This window comes from Jaculus jaculus, chromosome 1 (assembly GCF_020740685.1).
Source record: "Jaculus jaculus isolate mJacJac1 chromosome 1, mJacJac1.mat.Y.cur, whole genome shotgun sequence".
NCBI classification, from domain to species: domain Eukaryota; kingdom Metazoa; phylum Chordata; class Mammalia; order Rodentia; family Dipodidae; genus Jaculus; species Jaculus jaculus.
The window spans coordinates 80,135,216-80,150,806 of record NC_059102.1 but is presented as its reverse complement, the minus strand read 5'-3'; the positions used below and the strand labels follow the sequence as shown (position 1 = coordinate 80,150,806).

Genomic DNA, 15,591 nt, shown 5'->3' with positions numbered 1-15,591 from the left:
TATGACATCAAAATAGAAGAAGGATTAGCTGCAAATAAGAAGAGATTCAATGAAAAAGGGATAGGGTATTGGAAAAAAGGTGGTCAGATAGCATTATGATCATGGAACATTGTATATATGGTGGCTGTGTACTAAACTTAGAAAAATTGTAGAAGAAAATATTTCACCAAGTGTGATATAAAGGTACTGAATGGCTTTCATGGAAAATATAATGGAATCTACTATTAAATATAGAGAGATAATAAAATTAAAAGAGCTATCTAACACCTTCTCTTCTTTTTAAAATATTTTTTTTAATATTTTATTTTTATTTATTTATTTAGTTGACAGACAAAGAGGGAAAGAGAGAGAATGGGCACTCCAGGACCATTAGCCACTGCAAGCGAACTCCAGATGCATGCACTCCCTTGTGCATCTGGCTAATGTAGGTCCTGGGGAATTGAACCTGGATCCTTTGGCTTTCCAAACACCTTAACAGCTAAGCCATCTCTCCAGCCCCTGCTTCTTGTAGATACTTATGGACATAGAAACTTCTTTAACACAGGTTCAGAATTGATACACTAGCCCTTCTGCTTCTTGAAAGCTGACATTTCCACCATTTAAGCCAAGGTACTGTACTTGAGTTTGGGCACAACAGTTTATGCCTCACACTGCCCCCTCTCTCTTTCTGTTACTGAGAAGCCAGCATTTCCACCATTGGAGCCAGGGGCTTGTGCATAAGCTTTGGAATATCAGCTTTCACATAGCACCCTTTCCCTCCTATGTGGCCAACATTTCTGCCATTGGTGCTAGCATCTCACACTTGAGTTTGCAAATAGCAGCTTGCTTCCAGTAATCTCCCCCTTCCCTGGCAGATAGCATTTAGCACATTGGGACCAGATTCCAAAAAGAAAGAGACATCAAGTCACATATACAGGCAGGCCCAAGAAAATAGCCAATTTTCGCTGGAAAATCTAAAAGCCAGAAAAGCTTGGAATGATCTATTTCAAGTACTGAAAGACTACAGCTTCCAAACTACTTACTCAACAAAATTGTCTATTGTAATAGGATAAAGAAAGACTTTTCATTAAAAAATAGGCTGAAGGAATGTATGACCACTAAGCCAGCGTTATAGGTATTCTAGACAGAATACTTCACTGCAAAGAAAATGTTAATCACATTCAAAAAGCTACAAGGGAAAAGGGGTATTAATCAATGCTAGAACAGTGACAAATTATGACAAAGAAAACACCAAACTCACATATTATCAACATGATTGGGATGCACTCATACTTTTATGTAATAACTATGAATATATTTTTTTAATTAATTAATTTATTTATTTGAGAGAGACAGACACAGAGAGAAAGACAGATAGAGGGAGAGAGAAGGAATGGGCGCTCCAGGGCTTCCAGCCTCTGCAAACGAACTCCAGACAAGTGTGCCCCCTTGTGCATCTGGCTAACGTGGGACCTGGGGAACTGAGCCTCGAACCGGGATCCTTAGGCTTCACAGGCAAGCGCTTAACTGGTAAGCCATCTCTCCAGCCCAATTATGAATATTAATGGTGTCACTTGCACAATCAAAAGACACACAATAAAAAACTGTGTCAGAAAAGAGATTCACTAATTTTATTGTACTCAGAAGCTCAACTTGCCATCACAGACCGAGTGAAAGGATGGAAAACAAATGGGACCAGGAAATAAGCAGATGTAGCTATTCTAATATCTCTGAATTTAGACTTTAAACTAAAATTAAGTAGGCAGTCCCTTCGTACTGTTTAAGGGAAAAGAAATCCATCAAGAGTACATTTCAAATCTAAGCATAAGTGTACCCAATTCATAAAACAAATTCTGCTGTACAAAGTCAGGGACAAAATCAAACATAGCAGTAATGGATGACTTCAGTACCCAACTCTCATTAATATGATGAAGGTTCAGTTCCCCAGTACCCACATAAAGCAAGATGTATAAAGTGATGCATGTATCTGGGGTTTGCAGTGTCTGGAAGCTTTGGCACTCTCATTCTCTACCTCCTGCTTTATCTGTTTCTCTGTATGTCTGTATGTCTTTTTCTCTCTGTGTGGCTCTCTGCTTGCAAATAAGTAAATATTTTTTTTTTTCAAAATGAAGTGCATGAGACATGCATGATAATAAACTGCTGGATTGTCTACTTAGTGCTGATTCTACACAACAACATGTATACCAATATTAAGGGAATAATTGTTTTGTTGATATTATTTGTTTTGTTTGAATTTGATTTTTTTTTTTTTTGAGACAAAGACTCAAGTAGTCCAAGCTGGCCTGAAATGAGCAATATAGAAGAATCATGATTTTTCCCTCTAGGTCTCCCAAGTGCTAGAATATCAGGTGTGAAGCCACAACAACTAAAAAAGACAATCATGCAAAGTTACATAGGCTAGATACAAATTTTTCTGTAGAAAAACCTGTGCTATGTCATACATTGGACCACCAGTCTCCCTTCCATGGTAGTAATCAAATTTTTTCTTCACTTCTTTGTCAAAGCTATAAAGGAAAGGTACATAGCATATTCTCTGTTATAACTGAATTTGGATCATGTGACTATTCTGATAAGCATGATGTGGGCAGGAAGGATTAATGTTACTTACCAGCCTAGCCAATGAACTCTGCATTTCTTGTCCTAGCCTACCTTCCTGAATTGAAAAAGTAAACAGAATCTGAAAATTAGTACCATACTTAATGCAATACTCACTTATTAGAACAGCCTGGCATGGATTACCACATGATAAATGCAGTGTCTATTTTTGTTTGTGTCTGCATGTGTGTATGTTTGCATGTATGCATGTATGAGGAGTATGTTACATGCAGATGCACATTATTTTGAAGCCCCAATGCCTCTCCTTCATAGGAGGCAACCCCTTGCAGTGGCTGGAGCAGAATGATGGGGGTCCTGCTCCATCTCTTTTCTATGCTTTTTTTTTTTTTTTCAGTCAGCATCTCTTCATCTATTTCTGTTTGTTTGTTTTGAGCTCTGGCAATTCCCTGGTCTCTGCTTCCCTTTGCAGGACTGGGGTTATAGGCATGGTTTGCCATGTCCAGCTATTTATGTGAGACATGGGTATTCAAAGTCTAGGAGTTTCAGTCCCATTCAGGCACAGGAAGTGCACATAACCACTGATCCATCTCTCCAAACCAAGTTATATAGGCTTTAAAATGTCAAGCCATCAAGAAATCTGGATATGTCTCATGCTAGTGTTAACTAACCAATAGGAAATAGGTTATAAATCATCCTTACTTTATTTCCATCACTTCCTAAGTTTTACTTTACTGTTAACCTTGGTGATTTTATATTATACTGTGGCATTTTGGGTTTGTATCTCTCCTAGAATCAGAGTCTATGATGATATTAAGTTTGCTATTCACACTATCTGTTCTTAGCATGACCTGCAACAAAACTTTTTGTAGCAAGAAACCAATTATTTCTTATACAATGATATAATTACTTTTGCTAACATAATTTCTGAACAAATAAGAAAGTTAAAACATAAGAAGCTCAGGTAATTTCACCTTTCCTTCTTAATACATTAGTAAAGACATTTAGTCTTAAACTTAAGAAAATTGCAAGTATTATGTAAATCCAAAGAAATATCTGTGATCATTTAATCTCTATTTATTTTATTTACACTAATATTTGTTTGTATATATGTGTAATATATATATGTGGGGGGTAGGTGGGTATGTATGTTTATAACTTGAAGGCATTTAATACTGTTAACATTATTCATACAAATAAATTGCTAAGTCAATGTTTATAGGAGGGTCCAATGGATGAGCCTAAACAATGGTACCAAACTACCTGTATTTGATGAAAAGAAAACTAATAAATTAAATGTAAAAAAAAAAAAAAGAACCCTACCTACTATGTATCTGACTTGATAGAAACAAAAAGTCTAAAATACTGGAAATTTTTATTTAGGGAGAAAAAGTACTAATATTTCTATAAAAAGGTTAGTGCTTGTGGCAAAGCTAGTAGACAAAGACACTATTGTAGTCTTATATTTAAGAAGGAAAAGTGTGTCATCAAGCAATTGTATGGTCACATAGCTAGGCAATGGACAAGCAAAACTATAAACTGAGGAAGCTGTCCCCAAAGGATGCCCTATAAATCATTAGGTTATGTAGCCATAATGGTGAATGCCATTCAAATTTGTTTTGAGTATAGAGAATATTCCTTTTTACCCCACCAAGAATATAACTTTAATTTGCTCTAAATTACTTTGTTTGTATGATTATACTGGATTATTGCAAATATTTCATGATAAAATGCTTTGCCCTCTACCATGCAATGTAGTAATGTCTGCTTTTAACACTAATTATTATGTGAGATTTGAAGAATGAAGAACTTTTTTCTGTTAATAAATTCTAAAATTAGATCACTATTTTAGAAAAGGGTGTTCACATAGATGCAAACACATGCATGTATTTTTGGTGTTAAGCAGTCAGTCAAAATTCAGACCTTTGAGGTTATATAGAATCTCATTTATATTCTTCACAGGAAACAGTAAGTGAAAATCAGACTTTTCTCACTCTGCTTTCCCAAGCTTCAACTGTTCTCTTTATTTTGTATCAAAATCCTGAAGAATGACTCCTTTAATCTTAGAAGGCATAGATATACTACAATCCAAACAAAGTCACCTTCAATAGACATAACCTGAAACTATTTCCAAAGAATAATAGTGTTGAACTCCTATTTTGCAATAGTATTTTTTTAAAATGTAACTTAAAAGTAGAAGTGTTTTATATTCTTCTCCAAATTAATAATTGTTAATAGTCTGAGTCATGCAGTCATATTTTTACCCTGTATAGCCCATCATTGCTTCATTCTAGTCTACATTTGTTTGTTATATGTCTCTTTCTCTTTTCTCTTTCTCAAATAAATAAATAATAATAAAATAAATATTTTTAAGTTGGTAGTTTTAGCAAAACTTCATTTAATAATGAGTGAAATATTATAAGCTATATCTGGAGTTTACAAGCACTCTTATAGATAGTTGACAGTTGAAACATTCATATATATGTGTATGTGTATTTGTGCATGTTAAATTTTACTGTATTTGTAATTTGTATTAGAAAATAAGACATATAAACACATGTATATGAATTTTTACAATTTAGTTTTTGAGTAATTCACGGCAATTTCTTTTGAGGTGACACCTTCAGAGATTTGCATTGGTATTATTTCAATTTATTCTCCAGAAGAATAAAATGTAGTCTTCTACACTATGATGACCTTGCTTTTTCAAATAGTCTTTTATAGTATGTGTGGGCTATGTTTGGGGAATCAACAAAGATTGTGGAGATATCTTAGTATTAGCAATAGTTATTTGAGTCTGAAATTTATATTTTTAAGTGTGATATTGAAGCCAAACTATGGTCTAGAATCAAATGACTAAAATAATTCATTCTCATAGAGACACGTGCTCCTCCAGAAACATTTCAGAGAAAAGGTGGGAGACATGCCCCCCATGTCCCAGCCATATTGTCTTACTCCTTTTGTTCTCCTCCCAACATCTGAGGATAGATAAACCCAAAAGCAATGTCAGCTGATGAGTTGTAGCCAATGTCAGTCTCCTGAGTAGCATTATAGCCCAAGATAGATGGACACTAAATTAAAGGGAAGAGTGAAGAATAAATACCTATAACAATATTTTCCAGTGTGAAATTTAGGATTTTTTTTTTTTTGCTGCAGTGATTTTTTAATAATCTTCTGGGCTCTTACTTCCACTGTTTTTGTAATTATTATATTGTAAGTATAATTTCTAACTAGTTTGGCTCATTTTATACACACATACTCACAAATACATATTCATACTGTAATTTACACACTATGATGATATATTCATCTCCATTATTTCCTCACTTTCATAAGGAAAGTATGTTCAGATTGTTTAAGTTCACATTTTCTAAACTCTTGTGGAACCAAGCCATCAAGACTAATCAAGATAATGATGACTATCAAAGCCCTTAGTCCACGGGTGTATGACTCATCTTTGATAGGAAATGTTGTATCTGCTCTATTACTGCATACTCTAGGGAGAGAGAATATAAAGGTTAACATGTCAGCCTGCCTACTTGTCAACTGGCTCCTGAAACAAAGAAAGTTTGAAAAATAACCAAGTGGGGGCTCAGCCTTTTTTTCCCAGTTAGTAATGGTCTAGTATGACCCACAATGCATTACCTCAAGATAAAAATGGTAAAGTAACAGCTTAATTATATCTTTATATAAACAAGAACTGGTCATTTAGCACAAGTAGGTAAAATTTGGTTTTAAAAAAGAGTGAAAATTTGTTCATTTAAGATACAATAATAATGGGCTGGACTGATGTTTTAATGGTTAAGGCATTTGCTTGATAAGCTTAAGGAAGCATGTTCAGTTCCCCATAACCCACATTAGCCAGATGTACATGGTGGTGCATGTATCTGGAGTTCATTTGCAGTGAATACAGACCGTGAGAACCCATTCTCTCCTTCCCTCTCTCTGTCCCAGCCCCTCTTCATAAATGAATAAATAAGTGAAATTTAGAGAAAAAGAAATAACTATATCTTTCCTATATTTGTACTAACCATTGGATGCCTGAAGAGTGTTATATGATTTCAAATGTCTGTAACTAAGTACAACTTTACTAGCTTTTCCCATAACACTAGAATTTTTATTCTGTGAGAAGCATCTGATGAAAATGAACTAACATGGGCTGGAGAGATGGCTTAGCGGTTAGGCGCTTGCTTGTGAAGCCTAAGGATCCCAGTTCGAGGCTCGATTCCCCAGGTCCCACATTAGCCAGATGCACAAGGGGGCGCATGCGTCTGGAGTTCGTTTGCAGTGGCTGGAGGCCCTGGCATGCCCATTCTCTCTCTCTTTCTACCTGCCTTTTTCTCTCTCTGTCTGTTGTTCTCAAATAAATAAATAAATAAAAATAAAAGAAAAAAAAGAAAATGAACTAAGAGTAGAGAAATGTTAATATTCTATATTTTCTCATCCAGTTGGGTACTAGCTTTAAAATTATGTAAAATTGTGGAGAACCCCCATGGATTTTTGTATCACAATTTACAAAATTTAAGTTCTGTATCAAAACAAATTATGATAACAGAATGTGTATTTTGTTGCTCTGTGGCCATATTCTTTTATAGAAGCAACTATTCTTGGTAATATACTTTAGTTTCACATGCAGAGGTAATAGCAGTCATAGGAAATGGGTGATACGTGTTGGTCCTCTGAGTTTTTCATTTCAAAACTATAAATTTCCTTTTATGTGTCACATAATTATTTTTCAAATTGCATATATTCTGATTGTCCTATGAGATCATAATGAAGCTGAAAATTATCATATTTTATGGTATGTTTAGTGTATGCATATATGATTCAATACACAAATATTTAACCTTTTGTTACAGTTGCCTACAATGTTCAGTATGGTAATAGGCTAAACAGGTTTGTAGCCTGAGTGTAATAGGCTATGTTTTAAAAATTTGAGTCTATACAGGATATAGGTTGTAGAAATTAACCTTATGACATTCATGCCTAGTGATGCATTCTTCATAGGATAGCCCCATCTTTAAGTGGGGTGTGGCCATACCTAGGGAACAGTCCTTCCCATCAGGCTTCCCATCAGCACACAAGGCCTCAATGAGTGGATTAAGATTCTGGAAATCTGTGGTATTAGACAGTTTGTGAAACTTTGAAACTACATGAAGTTTATCCTCCACTTTGTACTTGAAATTAGGAAACATGTCTGGTGCTACCCTTTCAAAGATAATAGAACTTTGTGGTCTATAGAGTAGCCATCTATAAAGGAAATATCCCTGTGCCACTTTAAGAGATCAGTGGGTCAATCACACAGTGAGAACTCAGAGGAGCAGAATGATCAATGGCATTAGCTGTGACAGCATTTGCAAAGACCCAGCCATATTTTATTTTCTTCCTCCTTATAGAGTTTATATTGATATCTGATTTTATGAATATATACTGGAAGTTTAAACCAGTTAAAATTTAACTTATCATCAGTCATTAATTATGAAAGAGGTATCAGTGAAAATACAGTATTCTAGGTGTTGGAGATATGGTTCAGCAGTTAAGGCACTTTCCTGCAATGTCTCATGACCCAGTTTCAGTTCCCCAGTGCAAAACATAAAGCCAGCTGCACACAGTGGCACATGTGTCTGGAGTTTGTTTGCAAGGGCAAGAGACCCTGATGTACACATTCTTGCTTTCTCACTGTCTCTTCCCCTATCTCTCTCTTTCTTTCATTCTCTTTCTAGCTCAAATAAACAAATAAAATATTCTGTTTTCTCTCTCAAATAAATAATGCATTTTTGTATTTTACTTTGAAGATCTATAAAATATTTACTAATATAATGGAATTAAAGACCCAGACAAAGTGTTATCTTGATCTATCTTTTCCTGCTTTTCCAGTGAGGAATAAATCTTTTCTTCATCTGAAGTTTCATGAGGTTTCATCTATTCTTCATTAATCATTCTTGTGCTAGAAGTGATGGGTCTTTGACATGTTTGTGTATATGGAAGGGCCACATATCACCCAAGTTGGCTTTATTGTGTGGCTCTGACTTGTATTGAATCCCTGGTTTTCTTCATGTATTTGTATGAATAGATGCCTGCATAGTTATAAATACAAACCCAGACATGCATGTGCTCAATAAGTCAGTACCTTTTTCATCACCTTTAATCTTTCATTTTTAGTGTATAACCAATTCCCTTACATTACTTTGGCTTTTGGGGACTAGAGGGATGGCTTAGCTTTAAAGGTGCTTGTCTGCAAAGCCAAAGGACTCAGATTCAATACACGAGGACCCACCTATACCTGGTGCACAATGTTGTGCACGCATCTGGAGTTTGTCTTCAATGGCTGGAGGTCTTAGTATGCCCATTTCTCCCCCCCCTCTCTCTCTCTCTTTCTCTCTCCCTACCTGTTTAATCTCTCTCTCTCTTAAAGAAAACGAAAAAGAAAAAGAAAAAACTAAAATAAAATATTTTTCTTTTGTATAAATTTGTTTTTACATTGATCTTGGTATTTAAGCTTATCAAGTGAATGGTTTAAACAGATTCTTATTGTGACATACTTTAAATAGTTGGAGAATATCTGGAGGTTTCACTGGAAATTAGTGAAGATAAAATTATGTCAAAATTAAGTTCTTTTTTTTAAATATATTTTATTTATTTTATTGAGATATAGAAGGAGACACAGAGAGAGATGGAAAGAGAGAACAGGCATGCCAGGGCCTCCAGCCACTGCAAACAAACTCCAGATGTATGCACCCTCTTGTGCACCTGGCTTACTTGGGTCCTAAGGAATTGAACTTGGGTCCTTTGGCTTTTCAAGCAAATGACTTAAATACTAAGCCAGCTCTCCAGCCCCAAATCGAGTTCTTTTAACCTGTCTAGAGCCCTGACTTTCTTACATGTAAAAATAAATGTTTTTTTTCATGTAATGTTTTTAATTAAATGAGTTACTATTACATAGTAGATATCTTATACAGAGCAATACATACAATTTGAAATATATGAATGAATTATAAAATATAGTAGTAGATAAAGTCTCAGAATATTAAGAAGTTCAGTAAATCATTTTTTTAAAATATGGATAAGATAACAGGATAAAGCACATTAGGTAACACAGTGCAAGTGCAGGTAGGCAGGTATAGTCTTGCTCTAGCCCAGGATGACCTGGAAATCACTATGTAGACTCAGAGTAGTCTTGAACTCACAGCAATCCTCCTACCTCTGCCTCCGAAATACTGGGATTAAAGACATGTGCCACAACCCCTGCTTCTGTTTATACTTGTTAAGAAACTAATCTTTATTATTTATTTATTATTTTATTTATTTATTTTGATATAAGATCTTGTTCATATTCTTTACTAGGCTGAAGCCAATAAGTGTATGCTCCCCCAAGGAGAACACCTATAAAAAATTAAAAGACTATTCCACCAGAATTCATCATGGTGAACCAGTAACGTTCTCAGGCTTTCTGACAAAGCACAAGCAACAAGATGCTTACAGGGGAGTATAGATCCCAAAGCAACATCATTGAAAAGTCTCATTCATTTCAACATGGGTAACAGAATTCCCTGGCTGCCCACCCTGAGGCTTTATGTATAATTTTATACAATAGGTACAAGGTTTATTTGAAATCTCAGGTGAGGATCTGACTACCTTTCCCTGTCTCTCGCCTTCTAAATAGGGTAATATCAACAGACCCAATATATTGTGAGCAGTGTAGCTGCTTCTACTGAAAATGAAAATTGTTGTTTTGTTGTCTGTTCTGTGTCACACAACAGGTTTCAGGTATCTTAGGTTTCCCTTAAACTCATGATGCAGTTAAAAATAACACTGAGCTATTGATTCTTCTGCCTTTGCCTCCCAAGTACTAGGATTACAGGCACATTACAGACACCTGGTCTATTGGGAAAATTCTTATTAGACTAATTTGAGTTTCTCTTGATAGGATAGTCTAATAGTCCTGGTGTGTTTTGTGAGAAATTAGTATAACTGTTTTTCTCTGTATACAACTTGTTATTTTCTACTTCCAGAAGTGGAATAATATGGGCACATTTAAAACATAAGACAGTTTTGTGAAGTAGAGGTTTTTGAAGTAAGAACTGAGGATTATCTCAATTTCACTAATGTCTGTTGTGATCTCTCCTTTTCCATTTCTAATTTCGTTACTTTAAAGTGTCTCTCTTTTTTTGCTTAATCAAATTGGCCAGGGGTTTGTCAATATTGTTTATTTTTTTCAAAGAACCAAATATTTGTTTCTTATATAAAAATGAAATAATATATGCAGTTTAAAAAGAGATTAAGAGCCATAAATTATAAAAATGTAGAATGCATTTGTAAAACTTAATGGATAATAATTATGAAGATACACTTGATTTTCGAAGATCTTTTGTAATCTTGGTCTCATTGGAAGGATTAAAAACCCTGAAGTTGACTTCTGGTCAAGATGGTATATGCCTAACCACAATGCACCTCCAAGAGAAGGAAAGGAAAGGCATTAAGGGTTCACTAGGTCTTTTAGGGAAGAGCAATCTCTGATAGAATGCCAGCAGGAGGGGCCGAAGGGGCATAAAAATGGAATCAGAAGATTCCCTCACTCTTGGGTAGCCCCCCAGCTCCCCCAGCCATCCTAACCATATTCCCAGCCTCAGGATTCTCCTGCACTAACCGCAGGCAAGGAGACCCAGGCCAGCATAGTTCCACCTGTGTTGCTCTGCACTGGCAATCTCCTGACTACATCCACCCAGTAGTGACCTCGGGCCACCTCCAACCACTGGCCTGCCCATGTGCAATCAATCTCAGGCCCACTTTGCCTGTCTGTCCACAGGAGCTCAGGCCTGCTCTGTGTGCGTGCCCACCCACCCTTGATCTTAGGCACTCTCCCTGCATGAACACAACCTCAGGCCTGCTCCCCTGAAGAGGCACCACTTCCCATGCCCATTAAGATCACAGTCCTACTTTTCCTGCCCATACACTGTGATTGGCAGACCACAGCACAAAAGGTAACATGAAAAATCAAATGTAAGTAAATCCAAAAAGATCGCTCAGTCCTACAATGTATGCCTCTAGTCAAAACATACAAGACACATTAGGATCAGAACCCCAAAATAAAGTTATGATCAATGCAACCTTTACCAAGTTATTGGTAGAACTTGTAGCAAAGCAACAAAGGAATGACAATTTTGTGGTTTAGGCTAGACTAGACACAATAGATAAGAAATGGAAGGGGTCCAAAGACAGTTAAAGAATATGGAGAGTGAGAAACAAACAAACAACAACAACAACAACAACAACAACAAACCAAGAGGACCTCAAAAATCATCTGGAGATGCTAAATGAAGACATAGAGAAACACAAGGATGAATTCCAAGAAGCATCAAGAAAATCAGAAAATAATATGAAATGGGAGCTTGGCAGGATGGAAACTAAAGATAGAAAAGTACTAGAAAATGCAAATGGAATTGAACAACCCCCAAACTCTTTAGATGCTCTCAAGAATAGAGTCAGCCATGTGGAGTATAGAAACTCAGATCTGGAAGACAAGACAGAAGAAGCAGTTCAAGAGTTCAAAAGTTTCAATAAGTACAAAAAATTAGAATATGAGGGCATTGTGGGATACTCTTCAACATCCTAACATTCAGATCATGGGAATACCATAAGGGGAAAAAAAAATTAGACCAAAGGCATGGAGAACTTCTTTAACAAAATTTTTGAAGAAAAATTTTTCACTCTCTCAAAAGAAAGGCCCATCAAGATACAAAAAGCTAAAAGAACTCCAAACAGATTGGACCAAAGGAGAAACTCTCCAAGAAATATTGTCATTAAGATTCTAAACATTGACACCACAGATAAAATTCTAAATGCAGCTAGGAAAAAACATCACATCACATTTAAAGGTAACCCTATGAGAATTACTTCAGACTTCTCAATGGAAGCCCTAAAAACTAGAAGGGCCTGGAATGGAGCACTGCAAACTCTAAGCACCTATGGCTCCAACCCAAACTATACTACCTAGCAAAAGTATCCATCATAATAGTTGGTGAAAGAAAACCTTTCCATAACAAAATTCAAGTTTATAATTATAGAAACACAAAGCCAAACCTACAGAGAGTATTTCAGGAAATTCTCCATACAGAAGAATTAAATAAACACCCTCAAATGCCTACCAAAGCAGATCACAATAGCCAAACTCAGAGAAGGTACAAAAAAATCCTCAAAGCTCATGAAAACACCAAACCACATATACCAACAGGGAACAAATCAAACTTCACAGTCATTATCCTAATTATTAATGACCTTAATTTACCCATCACAAGACACAAGCAAACAGGATGGATCAGAAAATTAGACCCCTCAATCTGCTGTCTTCATGAAAGCCACATCACAACTAAAGACAGATACCACCTCAGGGTGAAAGGGCAGAAAATGATATTCTAAGCAAATGGTCTTAAGAAACAAGCAGGCAGAATTATGTTACCATTACTGTTTGGGTCTATATTAGTGTTTCCCACCCCTTTGATGCCCTTCCTTCCCTCCCCATCCATCCTAGTGTCTAGTCCAGACAAAATGGCTGAACCTTCACCAGGCCCTTACAAGAAACACCTGAACCACAAGACACTGGAGAGGGTAGGATCAAGTCTAACCTAAATCTTCTACATCTTCCCTCTCTCTCCCTCTCCCTCTCTCTCTCCCTCTCCCTCTCTCATCTTTCTAACTCTTGTATATTGTTGGGAGCTATGAACCAAACCTTGTCCATGTTAACAGAAACTGCCATATAGCAAGGTAAGTTTCTACCTCCTCACCTAATATTCAACTACCAGAAACAAAGACTGCCATACAGAAAGTTAAGTTTCTATTTCCTCACCTAATATTTAACTGCCAGAAACAATGGGATCATACACCTGGCTAAACACTCCCCCATTCTGCCAGTAGCTGATGAAGAAACAAAGGCATTGCAGTTTAACCAGTAACTCTGTGATCTTTGTCCTAACCATGTCCCCTTCCCCCTACAATTCTTTGCCCTGACCACATCCCCCGCCCCCTACAACTCTTTGCCTGACCACATCCCCTTCTCCCTACAACCCTATATAAACCTACATGGAAAAAATAAAATCTCGAGGCCTTGAAAAACACCTAGCATGGTCTCCTTCTTGTGTTTGTTTGCCTTTTTTCACTCAGGTTAACTTCTCCTTGGGTCCATGTTCAACTCTCCACTGGCCAGGGCAAGTGGTGCCCATATGTGGGGCTGAGGTACAAAGTGTGACCTGGGCGTCACTTGAGTGGATGGCCATCCCAGCCATTGGACTGCTACCCCAAAGGGGGTGAGTGAAGGTTCACATAGATCACTACAGGCAATACACCTGTAATACAGATCTGCTCCGTGATCACCACAGAAAAACCCACCTGTGATACAGATCCGTTAAGGTAAGACAAGCCATGCAGACTTCTAGGCAAACCATTTAAAGACAATTTAGTCAGATTTGCAAGACACAAGAACTGCAGGATTTCTTTTTGTACTTCTTTTTCACCTTTTACTTTCAGATGGTGCCATTGCATGGAATTGCAACATAGCAACAGGACAACTGAAGCCTCTTGGCCAGGGCTACCCTAAGGCATTGGCTGAAGGCCCCTAGCTCCCTGTGTGAATCCCAACAGTCTGTTCAGGTGTAAGCAAAGATCTCCTATCTAGCTTCTCTTCCTACCAACCAACCTAGTTACGCAACAGCCAGCAAATGCTCTTAAAGCAGCTGCCAATTCTTTAAATTGAGGAGAGGCTCACGTCAAGCTCACTGGGGAATCCCCTGTGCTGGTTCTCCGACTGGGAACATTGCCCTTTGGTCTTTCCATTTCTCCTCTTTCCTTTTCTATCATGGGGCAGACCCTAAGTAAGCATAAATTGTTGAAGGGCTTAAAACACCTCTCAAGGCACAAGGAACACGGGTTAAGAAAAAAGATTTAGCAATGAGTAAAAAGGAGCTAATTGCCATAGTAAAAGATATTTTAAAAGCACAAAGAATTGAGATTGCTTCAAGCTCTTTTAAGCAATTTTTTTTTAATTTTATCAGGAGAATATGTTCTTTTTATATGTGTGTGTGTATGTGTTTATGTGTGCTCATTGAGCTTGCTAGTCATGTCGTGTTTATGACTGTAACCAAAGAGATGAGATGGATGCAGGTGACACCCCTTTCTCTTCTAGAGAACCATTTCAAGGAAATCAAAACCTAAGCATAGAAATTAAAAAGGAAAAGGAAAAGTTAAATGTCCTTTACAGGATTAAATTTGCCAGATATTTGTTCTAGGTCAAGTTCACCTTACATAGAGGATTATTACAAACAACAAAACTTCCTCTAAAGAGGTAACTTATAATATGTCAGATATTTTTAAAAAGATTGTAATGTCCTGTTACATAAAAGGAGGAGGCAACTGATCTTACTTCTAGGCCAGCCTGCCTCAAGATAACAATACAATTTGCCTTAGCTGCTTCTAATAAAATCATTTCCAAGTGTGTTATTGGTATTAATAACATAAAATTGTATTAAGACTGCTTTCTTTTTAGTAATAGGATTAATCAATTTGGTGTACTTTTTTAATAGCCTTATAAGAAAGATAATTAATTGCTTCTCGCCTTTTGGCTAAGATCAAGTGTAGTATCCTTTCTTATCAGTTTAATACCTGATATGCCCTCTATCTCAGGACAATATATTAAATGGCCTTTTGGAGCTCAGAGTTGGAATAGGAACTTGCTCCATCCACTCCACTCATTGACCTGGTATTGCAGGACCTCTAGGAATGGTGCACTGCCTCAGGGGAATAAAAAAAAAAAAAAAGAAAAGAAAAGAAAAGAAAAGAAACATAATTAATAATGGCATAAGATAAATTGATTAAAGGAGCTGGGAAGTAATTTTTCAATGATTACTTGTTAAAAATGGCTTTTGAGAGATACTTAGATAAAAATGTTAAAGTATATAAATAAAGGTGTGTGGATGTTAAAAAATGATAATAATAATAATAAATCAGGCTAAACCTAAACACCATGCCTAAAGTTAAAGGTTTTTAAAC

At 36.5% G+C, this 15,591-nt stretch overlaps 1 non-coding gene across 1 annotated transcript; it reads left to right on the top strand.

Annotated features, from left to right (window-relative positions):
* Positions 1–15,145: 15,145 nt before the first annotated feature.
* LOC123458025 lies at positions 15,146–15,335 on the top strand. Its single transcript, XR_006635359.1, has one exon. It is a non-coding gene; the product is annotated as a U2 spliceosomal RNA (small nuclear RNA).
* The last annotated feature ends 256 nt before the right edge of the window (positions 15,336–15,591 follow it).